The sequence below is a fragment of the Brienomyrus brachyistius genome, unplaced genomic scaffold (genome assembly GCF_023856365.1).
Source record: "Brienomyrus brachyistius isolate T26 unplaced genomic scaffold, BBRACH_0.4 scaffold320, whole genome shotgun sequence".
NCBI lineage: Eukaryota > Metazoa > Chordata > Actinopteri > Osteoglossiformes > Mormyridae > Brienomyrus > Brienomyrus brachyistius.
Genome location: NW_026042595.1, coordinates 73,331 through 93,039, shown reverse-complemented (window position 1 = coordinate 93,039; position 19,709 = coordinate 73,331). Strand labels below are relative to the sequence as shown.

The window sequence follows — 19,709 nt, the reverse complement described above, 5'->3', positions numbered from 1 at the left end:
TGCAGTGAAGATACAGTCTCTTTATTTCTTGACGCCAACCCTCCCCATTAATCCGGGCTTGGGACCGACACCTAGTTGAGCTGGCTTGCTCCCTTAAGTGGCTGGGTTAGGCTAAACTATGTACATATTTATAAAGACTACAATAAATTTATAAAGACCTCCCTAAATATGTAGTCTAACAAAACGCAGTTTAAAGAAGGTAGCCTACCTGGTAAACAAAGAAATTAAAAGGCCCACAGCATATAATCGGGCTATATTCCAAGCAGTTTTTAAGAACGTAACCTACATGGCGAAATTGAATTACTTTCTGGACCAACAAACGCAACCAGGCATGAACATTATGCACCTTCCTAGTCTTGATGTAAGTCGTCCTACAGATGAGGACGTTAGGCAGCCTTTAGATCCGACCCATCATGCACTGCAGTTTTTTGCAAATTCCTCAGACGGAAAACCATTAAATACCTCTTCTATTACCTTATATTACCTTATATTCATGTAATAAATATACAAATATCAATTAGTTGGAAATCAGCCAGACAGACGTAATTACTACAAATGGTTTCCACTGTATTTGTGACTCTGAGTGCCGCAGGCTTGGATGCAGTGCCGCACCATTTTGTAAGGCATGCACTGGCCAATCATGTAGCACTTCTCTCAGAAATATTAATGAGACATCACCTACCACCCTGCAAAAAAGAAATTTGCCGCTTGTCCCCCTGCACATGAGCCAACTTGGCTGCGTCAACCAGCGGAGCTCCGGAGCCTCTGGAGAAACACGCGGCAAAAAAGGCTCGCATGCGGTCTTCCAAAGTTTGGGAATACTTCAGTCATGACACCTTTTCTGCGCCTCTACTGTAGCTGGCGTTAATGATGCTGTTTCAGCCATTTTATATTTTCTGTTTACTTATTCTGTCATGTAAGACTGAGACAAATTATCGTTTACGACAATTCTTACACACTGTAGCCTGACTTGCTGACTTAAGTAAGTTTAACTATAAGCTACCTTTGCTAGTGTTTGTGAATAACATGTTTCTCTAGTTATGAAATTATTCCATGTTTTAGCATCTGTTTCAACATTAAAGTCAAATTGGTATACTGAAATATATAAAAACTATTGAACTATTAACTTAAGTCTAACATAGAAAATCCTACTGAATCTCTTAAGATTTTCCTTTTTTGTTAATGCACTAATGTTTAAGAAGTGTCTTAATAAATTGAATTTCAGATTTGTGTGTGGGTGGGAGTGGGTGAATTGTATTAAATTCATACATTCATTCTTTTGGCTCAGACATTACTGACCTAAAACAAATTGAGGCATTGGGTAAGTGCTTAAATTAGCTACTAAATGGCAAAAAATATTCTAAATATCACATTTTCCATTCTTCGGTATAATTTTAACGAATCACCTATGCTACCAAACATTAACGCATAGATTGTCACAACACTCTATGTTTTAGTTCTTCTTTATGTGTATAGGACGGTGTGATGGTTCTGGTGGTGGGTGTGGCCGACGCTGCTCGCGATGTTTGGCTATGCTGCAGTCCCAGGGACCAAGTTGGAACACATTTCCACCTTCAAGCTTAGGTGGAAAAACGGCACCGAGACCCAGCAGCAGGACAACTTCACTTGTCCAGACAACCAGCCCTGCTTCATCATTGAAGTAAGCCCTGTGAACAGGAGCGAGATGTACTTCTGCAGTGGATGTTATAGCGGAAAGAACATCCCCATCCTCACGTCTGCCGGAGTGCCCCCTCAAGTGGGTGTGTGACTTAACTCGATGGATGAATTGGACAGAATGTACTGTTACTAGAGGTCGACCGATATGGGTTTTTCAATAGCCGATGCCGATATTTAGGAGTCAGGGTCAGGCGATGGCCGATATATGCTGCTGATTTTTTTTGGCCGATAATTGGACGTTTTCCCCTCTATTTGCATGGTAAAATATCACACTAATAATAACAAACGATACACAAAATTTCTCAATTTAGCATTTATTGAATACTCAACTTGGAAACAATAACACATTTATAAACAATAAAAATAGCAGCATCAGAATCTCTGTTAGTGCACAATATAGCAGCAAACTCCTCATGTTTGACGGAAGGAAATTTGTAAACAATACAAAAAGGAATAAGCATGTTATCTTCAGTTGTAATCCCACTTCCAGTCCCTGAGTCTTACTCACCACACTCATACTTCACAGCAATCAGACAGCAGTTAATTAACCAGAAGAGAAAAATGCAAAAACACAACAGAACTTGTAAATAATAACAAACTAATAGACAATAAAAATAGCAGCATCAGAATCTCTATTAGTGCCAAATATAGCAGCAAACTCCTCATGTCTGACGGAAGGAAAATTTGTAAATACACAAAGGAATGAGCACATCTTCAGTTTTAATCCCATTTCCAGTCCCTGAGTCTTCCTCATCCCACAAGCAGGCAAGGCATGTCACCCCGGTTGTGTGACACTTATTTTATATAATAAAATAAGTGCCCCCTGCGGCCCCAGAGCCCGAGCAGCCGTCTCCGCTGCCTGCAGCTACCGCGCCCACGTCCGAGGCGCTTTCCCTGCCTGCAGCTCCCGGGCAGGCGCCCCCTCTGCAGCCTGCAGCTCCAGTCCCTGGCCCCACTCCAGTCCCTTCTCCCCCTGTGACTCTGGTACCCTCACCCCGACGAGCCCGACCCCGGCCACGGGTCCTTATGTCTGTGTCCCATAAGGGGAGAGGACACAGACGCACGGCTGGGGTCCCACCCGCCCAGCCCCCTGGCTCGCCCTCCCTCGCCGGCGCTAGGGCTTGGTCGGCGCCTGCGGGTCCTGGCCCTCCGGGTCGGCTGTCGTCTGCGGGTCCCCCTCCGCGGCCTCGTCGCCCTGCCTCGGTCCCTCCTCCGGCGTCTTATCGGTTGCCTGCGGGCCCCCCGACGGCGGCTCCTCATTCGCCTGCTGGTCCTCCCGCTCTGGCGTGTCGGAGGACGTCGCCGTCTGCTGCGGCTCCCCCTCTCTCCTTGCCCTCGCCAGGGTCCCTTCCAGCTCCTTCGTCCCCTTCCCTGGTCTCCCCTCCGACTCCCTCCTTCGTCCCTGCGTCTGTCCCTCACCCCATCTCCTCGGCCCCTCCGGCTCCGGCCTCCCGGCCGCCTGCAGCCCTTCCGGCTGCCTCCCGTCGCCCGCTGGGTCTCCCTCGGGCTCCTCTTGGTTCCCCCTCCTTCTCTCCCTGGCCTCCCGTCTTTGTCCCTCCTGCCTCTGCTCCCCCTCGCTTTGTTCCTCCTGTCTCTGTCCCTCCTCTCTTTGTCCCTCGTCCCTCTGGCTTCTGCTCCTCTTTCCCCGATGTTCCCTTCGTTCACTCCCGGTCCTTTTGTCCTGCCTGTTCCCTCCGTGTCCCCCTTTCTGATCTGTTTCTCTGCCTTTCCTGTCTTATGTCAAGTCTTGTCCTGGCTCCTTCCCCTGTGCCAGTTCTGTCTGTCCGTTCTGTTCCCTGTCCCTCATTAATGAGGTTTTATATAGATATACATATATGCCCGGCTTGTCCGCTCCTCGTGTGTGCCACGCCCCCTGATTACCCACGTGTGCTTCCCTGATCGTCTCCTGCTTTGCCCGATTACTTTGATTAGTCATGACCTATTTTAAGTCCTGGTCTTACCTGTTTGCCCTGTCCGTCATTGTAGTTTGTCAATGCCTGCGTTCCGTCCTGCTCTACCCGCTCCGTTTCCCCGATTAAAGACCCGTTTTCACAAACACAAAAAATTGGTTCAGATAGGCGACGGACAATCTGATTGGCTCAGATAGGCGACGGACAATCTGATTGGCTCAGATAGGCGACGGACAATCTGATTGGCTCAGATAGGCGACGGACAATCTGATTGGCTCAGATAGGCGACGGACAATCTGATTGGCTCAGATAGGCGACGGACAATCTGATTGGCTCAGATAGGCGACGGACAATCTGATTGGCTCAGATAGGCGACGGACAATCTGATTGGCTCAGATAGGCGACGGACAATCTGATTGGCTCAGATAGGCGACGGACAATCTGATTGGCTCAGATAGGCGACGGACAATCTGATTGGCTCATAGGCGACGGACAATCTGATTGGCTCAGATAGGCGACGGACAATCTGATTGGCTCAGATAGGCGACGGACAATCTGATTGGCTCAGATAGGCGACGGACAATCTGATTGGCTCAGATAGGCGACGGACAATCTGATTGGCTCAGATAGGCGACGGACAATCTGATTGGCTCAGATAGGCGACGGACAATCTGATTGGCTCAGATAGGCGACGGACAATCTGATTGGCTCAGATAGGCGACGGACAATCTGATTGGCTCAGATAGGCGACGGACAATCTGATTGGCTCAGATAGGCGACGGACAATCTGATTGGCTCAGATAGGCGACGGACAATCTGATTGGCTCAGATAGGCGACGGACAATCTGATTGGCTCAGATAGGCGACGGACAATCTGATTGGCTCAGATAGGCGACGGACAATCTGATTGGCTCAGATAGGCGACGGACAATCTGATTGGCTCAGATAGGCGACGGACAATCTGATTGGCTCAGATAGGCGACGGACAATCTGATTGGCTCAGATAGGCGACGGACAATCTGATTGGCTCAGATAGGCGACGGACAATCTGATTGGCTCAGATAGGCGACGGACAATCTGATTGGCTCAGATAGGCGACGGACAATCTGATTGGCTCAGATAGGCGACGGACAATCTGATTGGCTCAGATAGGCGACGGACAATCTGATTGGCTCAGATAGGCGACGGACAATCTGATTGGCTCAGATAGGCGACGGACAATCTGATTGGCTCAGATAGGCGACGGACAATCTGATTGGCTCAGATAGGCGACGGACAATCTGATTGGCTCAGATAGGCGACGGACAATCTGATTGGCTCAGATAGGCGACGGACAATCTGATTGGCTCAGATAGGCGACGGACAATCTGATTGGCTCAGATAGGCGACGGACAATCTGATTGGCTCAGATAGGCGACGGACAATCTGATTGGCTCAGATAGGCGACGGACAATCTGATTGGTTCAGATAGACGACGGACAATCTGATTGGTTCAGATAGGCGACGGACAATCTGATTGGCAGATTGTCCGTCGCCTATCTGAGCCAATCAGATTGTCCGTCGCCTATCTGAGCCAATCAGATTGTCCGTCGCCTATCTGAGCCAATCAGATTGTCCGTCGCCTATCTGAGCCAATCAGATTGTCCGTCGCCTATCTGAGCCAATCAGATTGTCCGTCGCCTATCTGAGCCAATCAGATTGTCCGTCGCCTATCTGAGCCAATCAGATTGTCCGTCGCCTATCTGAGCCAATCAGATTGTCCGTCGCCTATCTGAGCCAATCAGATTGTCCGTCGCCTATCTGAGCCAATCAGATTGTCCGTCGCCTATCTGAGCCAATCAGATTGTCCGTCGCCTATCTGAGCCAATCAGATTGTCCGTCGCCTATCTGAGCCAATCAGATTGTCCGTCGCCTATCTGAGCCAATCAGATTGTCCGTCGCCTATCTGAGCCAATCAGATTGTCCGTCGCCTATCTGAGCCAATCAGATTGTCCGTCGCCTATCTGAGCCAATCAGATTGTCCGTCGCCTATCTGAGCCAATCAGATTGTCCGTCGCCTATCTGAGCCAATCAGATTGTCCGTCGCCTATCTGAGCCAATCAGATTGTCCGTCGCCTATCTGAGCCAATCAGATTGTCCGTCGCCTATCTGAGCCAATCAGCTTGTCCGTCGCCTATCTGAGCCAATCAGCTTGTCCGTCGCCTATCTGAGCCAATCAGATTGTCCGTCGCCTATCTGAGCCAATCAGATTGTCCGTCGCCTATCTGAGCCAATCAGATTGTCCGTCGCCTATCTGAGCCAATCAGATTGTCCGTCGCCTATCTGAGCCAATCAGATTGTCCGTCGCCTATCTGAGCCAATCAGATTGTCCGTCGCCTATCTGAGCCAATCAGATTGTCCGTCGCCTATCTGAGCCAATCAGATTGTCCGTCGCCTATCTGAGCCAATCAGATTGTCCGTCGCCTATCTGAGCCAATCAGATTGTCCGTCGCCTATCTGAGCCAATCAGATTGTCCGTCGCCTATCTGAGCCAATCAGATTGTCCGTCGCCTATCTGAGCCAATCAGATTGTCCGTCGCCTATCTGAGCCAATCAGATTGTCCGTCGCCTATCTGAGCCAATCAGATCGTCCGTCGCCTATCTGAGCCAATCAGATCGTCCGTCGCCTATCTGAGCCAATCAGATCGTCCGTCGCCTATCTGAGCCAATCAGATCGTCCGTCGCCTATCTGAGCCAATCAGATCGTCCGTCGCCTATCTGAGCCAATCAGATCGTCCGTCGCCTATCTGAGCCAATCAGATCGTCCGTCGCCTATCTGAGCCAATCAGATCGTCCGTCGCCTATCTGAGCCAATCAGATCGTCCGTCGCCTATCTGAGCCAATCAGATCGTCCGTCGCCTATCTGAGCCAATCAGATCGTCCGTCGCCTATCTGAGCCAATCAGATCGTCCGTCGCCTATCTGAGCCAATCAGATCGTCCGTCGCCTATCTGAGCCAATCAGATCGTCCGTCGCCTATCTGAGCCAATCAGATCGTCCGTCGCCTATCTGAGCCAATCAGATCGTCCGTCGCCTATCTGAGCCAATCAGATCGTCCGTCGCCTATCTGAGCCAATCAGATCGTCCGTCGCCTATCTGAGCCAATCAGATCGTCCGTCGCCTATCTGAGCCAATCAGATCGTCCGTCGCCTATCTGAGCCAATCAGATCGTCCGTCGCCTATCTGAGCCAATCAGATCGTCCGTCGCCTATCTGAGCCAATCAGATTGTCCGTCGCCTATCTGAGCCAATCAGATTGTCCGTCGCCTATCTGAGCCAATCAGATTGTCCGTCGCCTATCTGAGCCAATCAGATTGTCCGTCGCCTATCTGAGCCAATCAGATTGTCCGTCGCCTATCTGAGCCAATCAGATTGTCCGTCGCCTATCTGAGCCAATCAGATTGTCCGTCGCCTATCTGAACCAATCAGATTGTCCGTCGCCTATCTGAGCCAATCAGATTGTCCGTCGCCTATCTGAACCAATCAGATTGTCCGTCGCCTATCTGAACCAATCAGATTGTCCGTCGCCTATCTGAACCAATCAGATTGTCCGTCGCCTATCTGAACCAATCAGATTGTCCGTCGCCTATCTGAACCAATCAGATTGTCCGTCGCCTATCTGAACCAATCAGATTGTCCGTCGCCTATCTGAACCAATCAGATCGTCCGTCGTCTATCTGAACCAATCAGATTGTTTTTCTTACACAAAAAATTATTCCGTTTTCAAAACACTTTTGTGCAAGAAATGCTCCCATGAGCCTGTGTTTAGTGCCTACAGAGGTCTTCTTTTTGCCACTGGTACAGGAGAGTACGGGTCCCACCTTGCCACAGCCAGGCACCTCCACGCTATCGACGGGCCGCGGAATCTCGATGGAGCGCACGTTGCCGTACTTGCAACACTCCTCCCGGATGTCCTCCAGGATCTCCTCGTAGTCCTCGTCGTCCACCAGCTCCTCGGGCATGACCATGTTGAGGAGGCACAGCACCTCCGTGGGCATGCCGGAGCTCTGCAGCCGCTGCAGCCCTGGAACCTGCAGCGTCACCGGCGTCTCGATGATGGCCGTCTGTCCCGGGGGGCGACAAGAGTGTCAGATACCCCCTGATCGTCCAATCGTCTCGAGTAACAGCGAGAAATTTACATGGACCCAAATAAACCCAAGAAATAGGGGCATTAAGCTTCCTGGGAGGCACCCAGGAACCAAGTTGGGTTTAGGACATCAGAAAGGCGGCAGCCGAGGGCAAATACTCACAGCGTTGGCATTCTTAGCCCCCACGCTTGCCCGCTGGACGATGAGCTTCTTGTCTCCGAGCTGCATGCCATTGAGTCCAGCCACGGCCTGCGGGATGCATCCCACACAAGCGTCAGCAATTCCATCCGGAAGCCCCGAGTCACCCCAGACCTTCCAGCTGCTGCCCCACCTCACGCACCTGGTCAGTGGCACTGATGTCCACGTATTCACAGAAAGCATAACCCTTAGACAGTGACGTGGCACTGTCCTTCACAAGGTTGAAGGCCTTAAGAGGTCCGAACGACGTCAAGAGTTCCTTCACCTGGGCAAGAGGAGGAGACGCGGGGGGGCGATTAGCCCGACAGTCCAGGCACGGCGCCTCGCTAGAAATGCTAATCTTAACTGTGGGAGAAGCAGCATGTTAAACTTTGCAAAACGACATGAGGAAACAGTGAAGACATCAGGAAAATGGCTTTATGACAAGTGGCTCGACATTACGGTGCAACACTAGAGCTCAAAGCCCCCTGTGCCCTTTCTGCATGACTTACTTACTGGGAGCGTACAAAAGTAACTATTTTGATTCTTGTCAATGAATGATAACACAGATTCCCCCCCCCCCATCCTACAGCATATACAACACAACTGAATTCCTAATCAAGTTCTCTGATAATTCCAACTACGAATTTTGAAATATGGACCGAGTTGCATCTGATTTTAAGGGCCACAATAATTAAGCTAGATGGTATATAAAAAAAAAACTAAATAAAAACAGCTAATTATATGTTAAGTGTTCCATGTATACAATGTGGAGGGGGGGGGGGCGACTCGGCAGAACACAAACCCAGCCGAATCACTGACTTCCTGTTCTTAAAACCAAGAACCACATTGGTGCAGTTAATTAGAGGGACAAAGCCTACAGGAGATAAACTCACAGGTAAAGCTAAGAGCCGCCACAGGGTCCTGCTAAAGGGGCCACGGCTTGAAGCCAAACAGGACGAAATAGCTCTGCTAACATCATTCCTCACTTATTCTACAGGAATCTACTGTAAAGCCGCATTAACCACTGACTTCAGAAAGGAGTCACCTGGGACACTGGCAGCCACAAGAGGGCGCTACCTCCTACCTTCTCTTAGGGGCAAAAAAAAAAAAAAATCAAATTTATACCCTGTGATCAGCATAATAAGTCTCTCCCCAGCCTTCAACCCCCAAAAAAAGGACCCCATATGCTTAAGAGCACTCCAGGACAGAGCCCCCCCACAGGGGCAGGCCGTCGACAGGGAGGATATCCGTGCGAGGGACGGAATGTCTTACTTGCCTTGTGTTACATGTTGGCATGGCAGCAGTAGGTCAGTACTACTGAACAAATTATGAGCGAAGACTTAACGATCTTACAGGCCCCTAGCTGGGGACAAAGTGGGGAACAAAAATGAAAGAGCTGTAAGTATCAAAGCGGTAGCAGGGACTGCAAAAAAAATGTAAACACCAGGATACAAGCAGCGGTTTCCATTTCACCTGTCTATGGCACATTTACTGGCTTTGACGTGAAATACATTAACAGTTCTGCTGGATTCAAACTCTCTCCCCCCAGTGCTGCTTTGGTACAGCCTTCCTCTTGACTTGGATTACATGTGACTCACACTGGATAAGAAAGATTACGATGACAATCCGAAAAGGAGGAAAAAAATCAAAGAAAAACAAACTGACTGCACTTCTCACTTACCTTTCACTGAAACCGCGATCACTATCTTGTGGGCTGAGTCTTGCCATTTTTAACAGTTTAGGCTAAAGTGAGTGGGACACCGGAGCTCAAAATGTTACAATGCAGGGGTGGACGCAAAACGTTTTGCGATTAACTTTTGCAAAATAAATAGGTAAACTATTAAATGCCTGTATGGATTATGTCTATAATGGGCCGATTTCAGTGGGGTGGCGATATAGGAAGAAAAAAAAAAAATCATAAAAGATGCTAATGAGAAGTAGAAAATGTCTAAAATGTGACCCTTTCAACACTTTCAGAGTAAGACGACCTCATCTGTGCATGTTGTTATGGTAATATTATCCATCACTGACGTCATAACAGAATAGGGCATGGGGCACGATGTGAAAACTCCAGTGAAGCTGATAATCGTTCACCGGGAAAAAGGTCCGAAGTATTTTCTGCCTTTCGAGCGACACAGCAATGTAGGGAACGATTCTTCCGCAGCTCCCCATCGCTGTTAACGGGATGTGAAGTCATCGTTCTCAGTGTGCGGACATGGACGTGAGACACGGCACGTCTGCGAATACTGAAGCGTTTGGGGACTTGGTCGATCTCCCCCACATTTCAAGCACAGTCTATGGTAGTGTTTCCCAGCCCAGTCCTCGGGGGTACCCCCCCGGTCAGTCCACGTTTTTGCTTCCTCTCAGCACACCTGTACCAGGTATTCGGTGTTCCTGATTGGCTGGGAGCTAGGAGGGAGCGAAAATGTGGACAGTCGGCGGTTCCCCGAGGACTGGGATTGGGCAAACACAGGTGTACGGCAATGTGGAGGTATTCGTCAGTTAGGTGACGCGCAGATGACTCGATTTTAAATTTTCATGCAGCAAAACGACGCGGCTGATTCATCCGACTAACACTCAGCAATTAACCCGATATACAAATATTCCAGGGTACCCAGCAACAGGCAGCACAGGGACTGGCTACGTGACTGGTTTGGCAAGCCGCCAGCTGTAAGGCACGTTTCCCAAAGCCTTTGTTGCTAATAAGGTTATTTGCTAACAACATTAGATAACAACTGAATGGTTCCAACTATGCAAGTCGATAACATGAGGTTTTGGGAAACGTACCTTTTACATTAGCGGGGTCTCAATATCTTCATAATTTACAGCTGGATAAACAATGAGCGTAATGTAACTGTCAACTCATTACCTACATGTCTAATAAATGTTTAATAAATCCCATGAATATCTTTAAAAAAAAAAAAAAAAAACCTCAAATGTGCGGCTATTTTCAGCAGCTAGCTTTAAACATGATGCTGACATTTGACCCCCCAGTATCTTGTAATGAATTTTAAGCGGTGAGGTAACTTTGACAGGCTTTCTTTTCCTACTAATCAGTTACACAGAGGCGAGTGTTTATTTTATGTATGTATGTGCGTGCGCGTGCGTGCGTGCGTGCGTGTGCGTGTGTGTGCATGCCTGCTTGAGTTCCACGTGCAGCAGTGGGACAGAAACACAGGAGGGTTGTGGGTCGGCTCCCCGGCGACAGAGACTGAGGGCGGGGTACCTGATCGTCACTGAGATAGTTGGGCAGGCCTCCGACAAAGAGCTTGTGTGGCGAGTCTGGAACCACGGTGGAGACGACCCCTGCAGACAGAGCGGCACGGCGCCCAAAGCCGGCCGATCACAGCAAACCGTCAACATGCCGGATAATGACCACGAGCAAACGGCGCGAGTGAAATAAGCCAACTTCAAATCAGTATGACGTCGTTATCTCCTATATAATATCAGATAAATGTAACTCCAGCAAAAAAATACCTAAATACTGGGGCAGTTTGACGACTGTTTTTTGTCTCTCCCATCTTGCTCTCCATGGGAGATGCTGACACATGCAGCACCAGTCAAAAGTATGGACACACCTGCTCTTAATGCATTTGTCTCTATTTTAGCTGTTATTCACCTTATAGTAAAAGGCCTTTGGGCATGGAAGTTATGCATATGAAGTACTGCAAAGACAAAATTTTTGTCTCTTCAAAATAGGAGCCATTGGCTTCGATGACAGCATTGCGGACTCAACCAGCTAACATATGTACCCACCTGGACCGTTTCTCCAACAGTCCTCGAGTTTCCACAAGTTCTGCGCGCAAGCTGGCTACCTTACTCTTACTCTCATCCAACTGATCCCAAACCAGCTCTATAGAGTTTAGGTTGGGGGGCTGTGGGGACCATCTCTTTCCTAGTTCACAAGGTAATAAGCTACTTGCATAACCTTCAAGGTGGGCTTTGGGTCATTATCTTGCTGAAAAACAAGTCATTTTCAGTAGGTGTGTCCAGAATTTTTAACTAGAATAGGAGCCAGCAACCCTAGAACAATTTGGGGGTTAGGGTCCTTGCTCAAGGGCCCAGTGGTGAAATCACTCTGCCAACCCTGCCAACCAGCAACCTTCTTTTCATGGGCAAACATCACAGAGCCACACAACACCCCTATGTTAACAGTAAGAAGTGAGTGACTGAGCTGTGTGTGTGTGTGTGTGGCTCAGCTGGTTAGGATGCCAGCGTTATCATCAGAAGATCACTGGTTCACATCACTGGTGATCACACCACTGGGCCGGCGAGTTTGCTCTAGGGACAGGCTGACCCTGATTTCTCAAAAAAAAAAAAAAAAAAAAAAAACATTCTTCACTTTGGATAAAACTGTCTGCTAAATATTTACAACATTAAGTAAATAAAAGTGAAAGTCTCCCTCTTTATATGACAAGACATCCGCAGCTTGCGAAGGACAGTCAGTCCGTAACGAGTACAAAAAACTGGCCTTGCCGATCGGCTCTTCAAAGGTAAATAAAGATTAAGGTTATGACGGCGACAAGCAAAACGGACCTGGTACGTGGAAGGCGGGCTGCTCTGAGATGCCAGGCAGGGGGCGATAGTCGTGGGGCCGCCTGATTTTTAACGACTGACCCTGGAAAATGATGCCGTCGAAGGCCATTGCCTGCGTGGTCTCATCCACGGACCGAAACTAGGGCAGAACGAAGAACGTCGTTAATCAGGGAAGGCTGCGGTCTCCGCCTGGACACAGCAGCCATTAGGCAGGAAAGACTCTTACTTCAAGGAAGGCAAAGTTCTTGTCCTGGTTTATCTGAACAGCGAGGACGGGATTGGTGGGACCTTGACATAAGCCAGCCAATCGCATCTGGGTATTGAAGAAATCCGCCATGGCCTCCTAAAAAGACAGGCAGACACACTGAATGAAGACAGGCAGACGTCTGAAGACATCAAAACAGGCAAACGAGAAAAAAAATGACTGACAAGTCTAGTACATTTATCTATTTATTTTGCGGACACTTTCATCCAAAGCAACATACATTTCATTGAAGAAGCAGGACCAGACAGTTCCTAGAGCAAATAGTGCTTAAGGGCTGCGCTCGGGGGCCCAATGGTGAAATCACTCTGCTGCCCAAGGGATTTGAACCAACAACCTTCTTGTGACCGGCTCAGTGTCCTAACTCACTGAGCTACACATGACACCAGTATGCATGACAGAAGGCAACGCGGGACTTTGCCTGGACTCACCTCCGTCAGGCCGAAGGGGATGTTGCCGACATAAAGCCGCCTGGCCTGCCGGGTCATCTGGCTGCCGACCATCGGCACCTGGGTGGGCGTCACTGCCACGCCGCTGGTGGTGGATGTTGCCAGTAAAGCTATCGTGGGGATCTGCCCTGCAGCTGTGGGGAGGAGAAAGGGCTTCAAGACCCCAACCAGGGACGGCCAGAACATCCGGATCGTCGCCTTCATTTGCTTCTAACCCCTAGGTTTAAGCTCTCTTCACACTGTCTGAAATCATCCCAAGTGTTATTCCCTCTTTGACCAGCAGGGGGGAGGAGGGCACTCCAGAATAAATGCTTTCATTGCAACCAATATACCATAACCTTGCAATACTGAACTAGCACACATGGAAGCGTCGCATCCAAACCTTGCATTGCCTTGTACTGCATGGGGGTGATGTGCTCGAATCCCGGAGGGGGAACATCCCAGTACTTGTATGTCCTTTTCTTACGGCTTCTCCGAGGAGAGTAGCTGCCCAAACACAAAACAGAAGGTTGTTTTCCCCAAACAATACAGTGTAAACACTCAGAATCTGGCAAAAACAAACAGATGGCAGAATGTTTACATTTAACTTTGGATCGCAGGCAGTTTAAGGTCATGAGGGTGTGACCATGCGCCACTTTTTAGGCTGGCTTTGAGGTCCCATCGCTATGGCGGGGGCTACTTATAAACGCCAGTTAAAATTTAATATGGGTACAGTCCCCCTTCCCACCACGAAGAAACCAATTTGTTGATTGTGAAAGAAACTTGTTAAGAGGCCTCAAACCATGCTAGATATCAGCTTCAGTGCCTGTAACCGGGACCGTGAGGGGGGGTACCTGTGCTTCTTGTGCTCGCGTGAGCTGCTCCGTCGGTCACGACCCTTGCGGTCGCGGCTGCTGCTGCGCTTCTCGTGACTCCGCCCCCTGGAGTCCTTGCTCCAGCGGCGGTGCTTCTCGCCACGGCTCAGAGACCGGCTGCGGCTACGCTTCTTGTGTCGCTCCTTCTCCCGCTCTGGGGGACGACACCGTGGTACCAGTGAGACGGTGGGCGGAGCGACATGACTGCCCCCCTACCATCCATTTCGATAAATCCAAGATGTGTAACTCAGAGGGATTATGAATGTGTGTCCGGATGGTTGTGGGTTTGAAGCCCATGAGTCACAGAGTAATCATATTACCAACTTCCCTGGGGTGCTGGATGCTGACTGACCCAGCGCTATGCCTTAAAAGTCACTTACGGAGACCAAGATGTGGTACGGGGTCTAACTCCCCAGTTTCCTCACCAGAATGAAGCACCTCCATTCAATTCACATATTCAATCACACCCTCCTGAAACAAACACACCCATCTCTCAATGGCTAATAATTTCAAGGGCACAAGGACATCCCCTTGAATGTCAGTCTGTTGTGAAACAATAAAAACATAACCAGACTAATTAATGATATAGGAGCACAGTGGTGAGTACAGTTGCCTCACGCCTCCGAGTCTGGAGGCCTGAATTTTGCCTCTGCTCTCTGTATGGGGAATTTGCCTGGAATAGGCTCCAGGGGAGCCTGACTAAGATAACTGGTTGGACGATGGATGGGTAATTAATATCGTTTCAATCTGACAGACAGCACTTTATTAAACTAGCAATAAAATATCACCTTTCTATCCCAGCAGGTCCTTCATATAGAAGCTTAAATAAATCCCTGAAGGTGCAGTTTTCAGTGAAGCATTTAAACGCAGGTGCTGCTCGAGGAATCAGCTTCATGCATCAGTTATAACAGCGTTACGGTAATGCACCGCTGCAAAAGTACAGACACGGAGCGGCCAATGCATCTTACGTAAATCGGTAATAACCAATTACCGCAATCGCAGGCATAGTCAGAGCGCAGATATGAATGACTGGAACTGCTAGTTTATCAAACACGGCGGCACTTAGTGCTCGTCTAGCCGAATCAGGTCGTTTCGAATGACATTTTAGTGATTTAGTGATAAGGAGCTGATATGACAAGATTGCCATTTGATAGGTACATAAATCAATCCTACTTTCGACTCCGTTGTAACGCATGTTGTATATTTCAGTTGCGTTAGTATGGCTTAAGTTTATTCAGTTTACTGGATTCTCTGCACTTTAATGAAGTTATATGTGTATTGTTATATAACTGTACATCATTGTTAGTTACTGCTATCCGCTGTAAAGGTAGATACAGGTGCAAGACTTTGCAATAACGACCTAAAAGCAGTTGTTATGATTCCAGGGAACGCGGCTGATTTTTAGAGTCTATACATCATGAAGAAACGGCGATCGTGTGAGAAAGACTTATTCTGTACGGATGACAGGGCCAGCATTTCGGACCCAAGGGAAAGGCTATTGTGCATCGGAAAGAGACAAAATCATATCATTATATAGAAAACTCGTCGTAGTATTTAAAAACCAAGTAACTAACACTGTTATTAAGTGCGGACTTTAAATCAAGTGGTCGCGGTCGTTTTTATTTGCATAAAACTTTAAACGTGATCTTGAAAATATAACGCTTGCAACAAACATCCATGCATAGTGTGTTACTGCGAATGAAAATACGCGGGTCACAATTTATGATCCAAGTGTATAATGGTAAATAATTAAATAAATAAAACCGCAGGCTTTCACATCGAGTGCACCCCAATAACGTTTCATTGAAATGTCCATGTTATGTACGCCGGGCACTGATGGATGCAGGCCTAGCGATCTCTATAACAATGCCAAGCAAAGAATGTCACTGATTTACCAAAGCGGTCAGTTTTCGGGGATCCTGCGGCAGCTGGGAGAAGAAGAATCGGGCAGGTTTCAGAATCGGCGAGCGCTCGGATAAAAGGCACCGATTTCCCAGCCGCGCTTTTCTTTTCGGAACCAGCAGAAGTGCCCTCCGCACCATCCTCGGCGCTAGGACACGCCGGCCACTTTATTACCCTAAAACAGGGAGCATACACCGATCTTCAAAGCCAAACTTACCTTGCCGATTTTCGCTTAACTGCTTCTCAAACTCATCGAAATCGGACATTTTTCAGTCCGTACTAAAGACGTATTGCAAAATAAGCAGAGGTCCAACAGTAGGCCTTTGAATGGGCTACAGGCTGCATTGGGTTCTGCTGCTTTTTCTTCCGAGTCGCCTGCCCCTCCTCCCCCGAAGTCATCGGCTCTTCCTCGGTTGTATCACACACAGGTTCGGAAACATTCGATGCGCATTACCGTCCCCTCCTGCACTGGAGGGTTAAGGACAACGTGATTATATCGAACCAAAATTGAAATGTGCAAGTTGACTTTCCTAGTTATACGTCTTCATTTTTATTCTGGGTTTAACAACCATGAGTTTATGACGTATTTTACATGATTAGTTGGCGACTGGACCTTATTGTTTATATCTCTTATTAAGGATCCATCCATCCATACATCAATTATCAAAACCACACACTTACAATCCGAGTCTAGTTTCATATGCTGCGCTGCTGAGCGACCCGCAGAATATTATGCATGAGTACAAGTCACAAGCCCCGTTTCCACTAACACGGGGCCGGTTCTAGCTTGGTGCCTTTTGAGACCGAGGCAAAAAGATGCAGACTCTCCCCGTCGGGGAATCGAACCCCGGTCTCCCGCGTGACAGGCGGGGATACTCACCACTATACTAACGAGGAGATGTACGCGCACTACTTTTACATCTTCAAGATAAACAGCGGATGACTACTAACATTTGCGAGTAATCAATGACTGAGCTTCATGTCATGACCATGGTGCTCAAGAGAAGAAAAAATACATAATGTACGTCCACTGATACCAGAACAACCATATAGCTTTATACTAAGACGATGATTAAACGGAAAATTCCTTTACAAAACACTGCCACAAAATCATAGTTTCGCAATATTACATCGTGCAACAGGACACAGTGTAAGTACGTGAAGTCGGTAATTAAATCAAGAAAAAAAAGTGAGAGGAAAAGAATACTTTTCTATTATCATATTTTTCTAACTGGCCAAACTGAGTCATATTTTGATTATACACACTAACAGAAAAACAGTGCAAATCTCCGGTAGTCCGTTTCACTTGCGCTCCGCTATGGGGCAGTAACAAGCAGAGCTTAAGTGTGGAAGGAAAAAAAAAACACAGGACAGCATCAATCCCAACTTCACAAACGCCGGAGATCGAGATGCTGTAAGCATGACAATTAACATCTTTATCCAAGGGAACAGCTGCAAGACACAGATGCCGCGCCTAACAAAGGTAGGATCGATTCCGAAGTTCAGGCATTTACAGACGCGGACTCTTCTGGAGTTGATTTTTTTCGGGAGATACGCATCAACTTCAAAAGTATGAACCGCATTATATCTATATCTGTTATGACGTTGTAGCTATTGATACTGATGCATCACAAAAATAATTTAAATGTTTTTTCATTCTGACATATGTTCGTTCGGACGAGGATTTTATTATATGAGATAAGTTTTAAATGAAAACTTTTTTTAATCTATATGATTAATTCTCGAATCTAAGCCAGACTTCACATAAATCATTCATTCATAAATATAATGGAACATACAACATCCAGGTATCCATGAAATTTATGATCAGGCTATACGTTTGTGATAACAACAAAACAACACAACATGTATATTTACAATACATGGGCCTATTGTTTAATATTGCCTCCAAATTATAGCCAGACAATAACGCAATAGGCCGACATCAAACTATTTTCATGTAAAACAAAAGTGCTGGCAGTTTGCTTGTGCTTACAGACCCCGCCTTGAGCCCATCCAGAAAGATCCCAAAAATAACCGACAAGCAAAGGTTGTAACAATCTGAGCATGTTTAGTTTAATGTAATCAGGAGCCGAATTAATAACGCGAATAAATGATCAAACCGAAAGTCTGTAGTCGGGAATATCCGATAACGTCTTTGACGTGCAGTTAAGATAGTCAGAGGAAAAACCTTGTAGTTTACTTATATATATGCCTAAATATATGAGTGTGTCTCTCCGGTGATTTAATGATGAATATAACGATTACATATCAAATCACACATTAAGCAATTATTATATTACTAGGTTGAACGTTTTCACTATGTCTGTCGTCACCTTGATTTCACGATTTTGACTATTCTTCTTATCCCAGATTGAACAAGTCATTGTGGCGATGCAAGATCCCGACATGGGGATAAAGATGAAGAATCAAAGACTGTTAATCACAGTGATTCCACATGCGATGACAGGTGCACGATACATATTTTACTTTTTAAAAATAATTTTTCATGCCGCCCGGGTTGTCTTACACCCGGCCGTGCAGTGTCCCGGGGGCCGGGTCCTAATGGTCATTTAAGCCCTTCACAGGAAAGCCCATACATCGGCGGTCTTCGGGAATCCTGTGCATTAAGACTGTCATCGATCTCCTTGCGCTCATATTTATTTATGTAATTTATTTATCGAGTTCAGCGTTTTTGATTTATGACGGCTTAATGCATTTCTCGACTCTAACTAGATGCCTTCCTCGCTATGCCTTCCCAGGAAATGATATCGTGGAGTGGCTAATTCAGAAGTACTCCATCATGGAAGAAGGTAGGGCCGAGAAGTATGTAGGGAAGCGTCACCTGGTGCTCTTATGTGAGGTTAATCGATTGTTTTTTTCCCTTCGTGACGACGATGGCGCCCCTGCTGGCGAAAGACGTCATCAGGTTTTTTTTTTTTTGTAATAAAATAACAGAAATAAACGAGTCTTTTGAATAATAAATACAAATGAAGTAATAGAATTTGTCATCCATACAACAGATTAGCCTAGCTGCATTTATGTGTAAGCATATGCAATTCACGTGTCTGACAGAAGCATGTTCTGTTCCATTGATATTGCTGAGCCTGTGAATTAATAAATGTCAGAATTGAGCTTGTCCATAACATAGACACCCCATTCGCCTGAAGCTTTTGGGATTTTCTTCCCCTGGCGTCAATTTATCTGCTGAATTATTTATCTTTCTGCTGAGAGGCTATTAGTACAAATAATCTGTAGGCCAGTCCCGAGTCGCGCCGCTACGCATGCTGAGCTGTACGGTTTGATAGTCCCGATGCAAACTTCGCTGATAGCCAGAGGCAGTCAGTCATGCCTGGAGAAATATCGCTATCCGTCTCCCTCATTATGCACTTCTGCAAGACGCTGTTGTCCTGAATTCCCGGGCGATGCAGATGAGGTTTTAAATAGCAAGGGAGCAGATTTCCCTGATTTACAGCCCAGATTGGAAAAGAAGTCGGAATGGAAAGGAGGGGACTTTTAGGCAGTAGATGGCAGATGCATTAACAGACTTGAATGGGCAAAAAACCTGTTGCCCCGGTAAGCAGTTACCCCTCCCTGTAAACACTAGGCTTCCCCCTAGCAGCGCTGTTGCTGCGCCGGTCTGAAACCCCCGGGAGTGCCTGACTGCCAATGGCCGCGGAGGCAGCCGGAAAGTGGAAAGTCCCAATTACTCGTAATTAATTATAGTTCCGATGAGGAATGCACCATCCCCGCGGCTTATTCTGTGCACCATGTCAACGTTTTTTCCAGTTACTTGCTATACCGTAAAATAAAA

The 19,709-nt window shown here is 47.3% G+C and overlaps 1 non-coding gene across 1 annotated transcript; it reads right to left on the bottom strand.

The window, feature by feature from the left end:
• Positions 1-16,720: 16,720 nt before the first annotated feature.
• trnad-guc (transfer RNA aspartic acid (anticodon GUC)) lies at positions 16,721-16,792 on the bottom strand. The gene has a single exon. It is a non-coding gene; the product is annotated as a tRNA-Asp (tRNA).
• Positions 16,793-19,709: the final 2,917 nt, after the last annotated feature.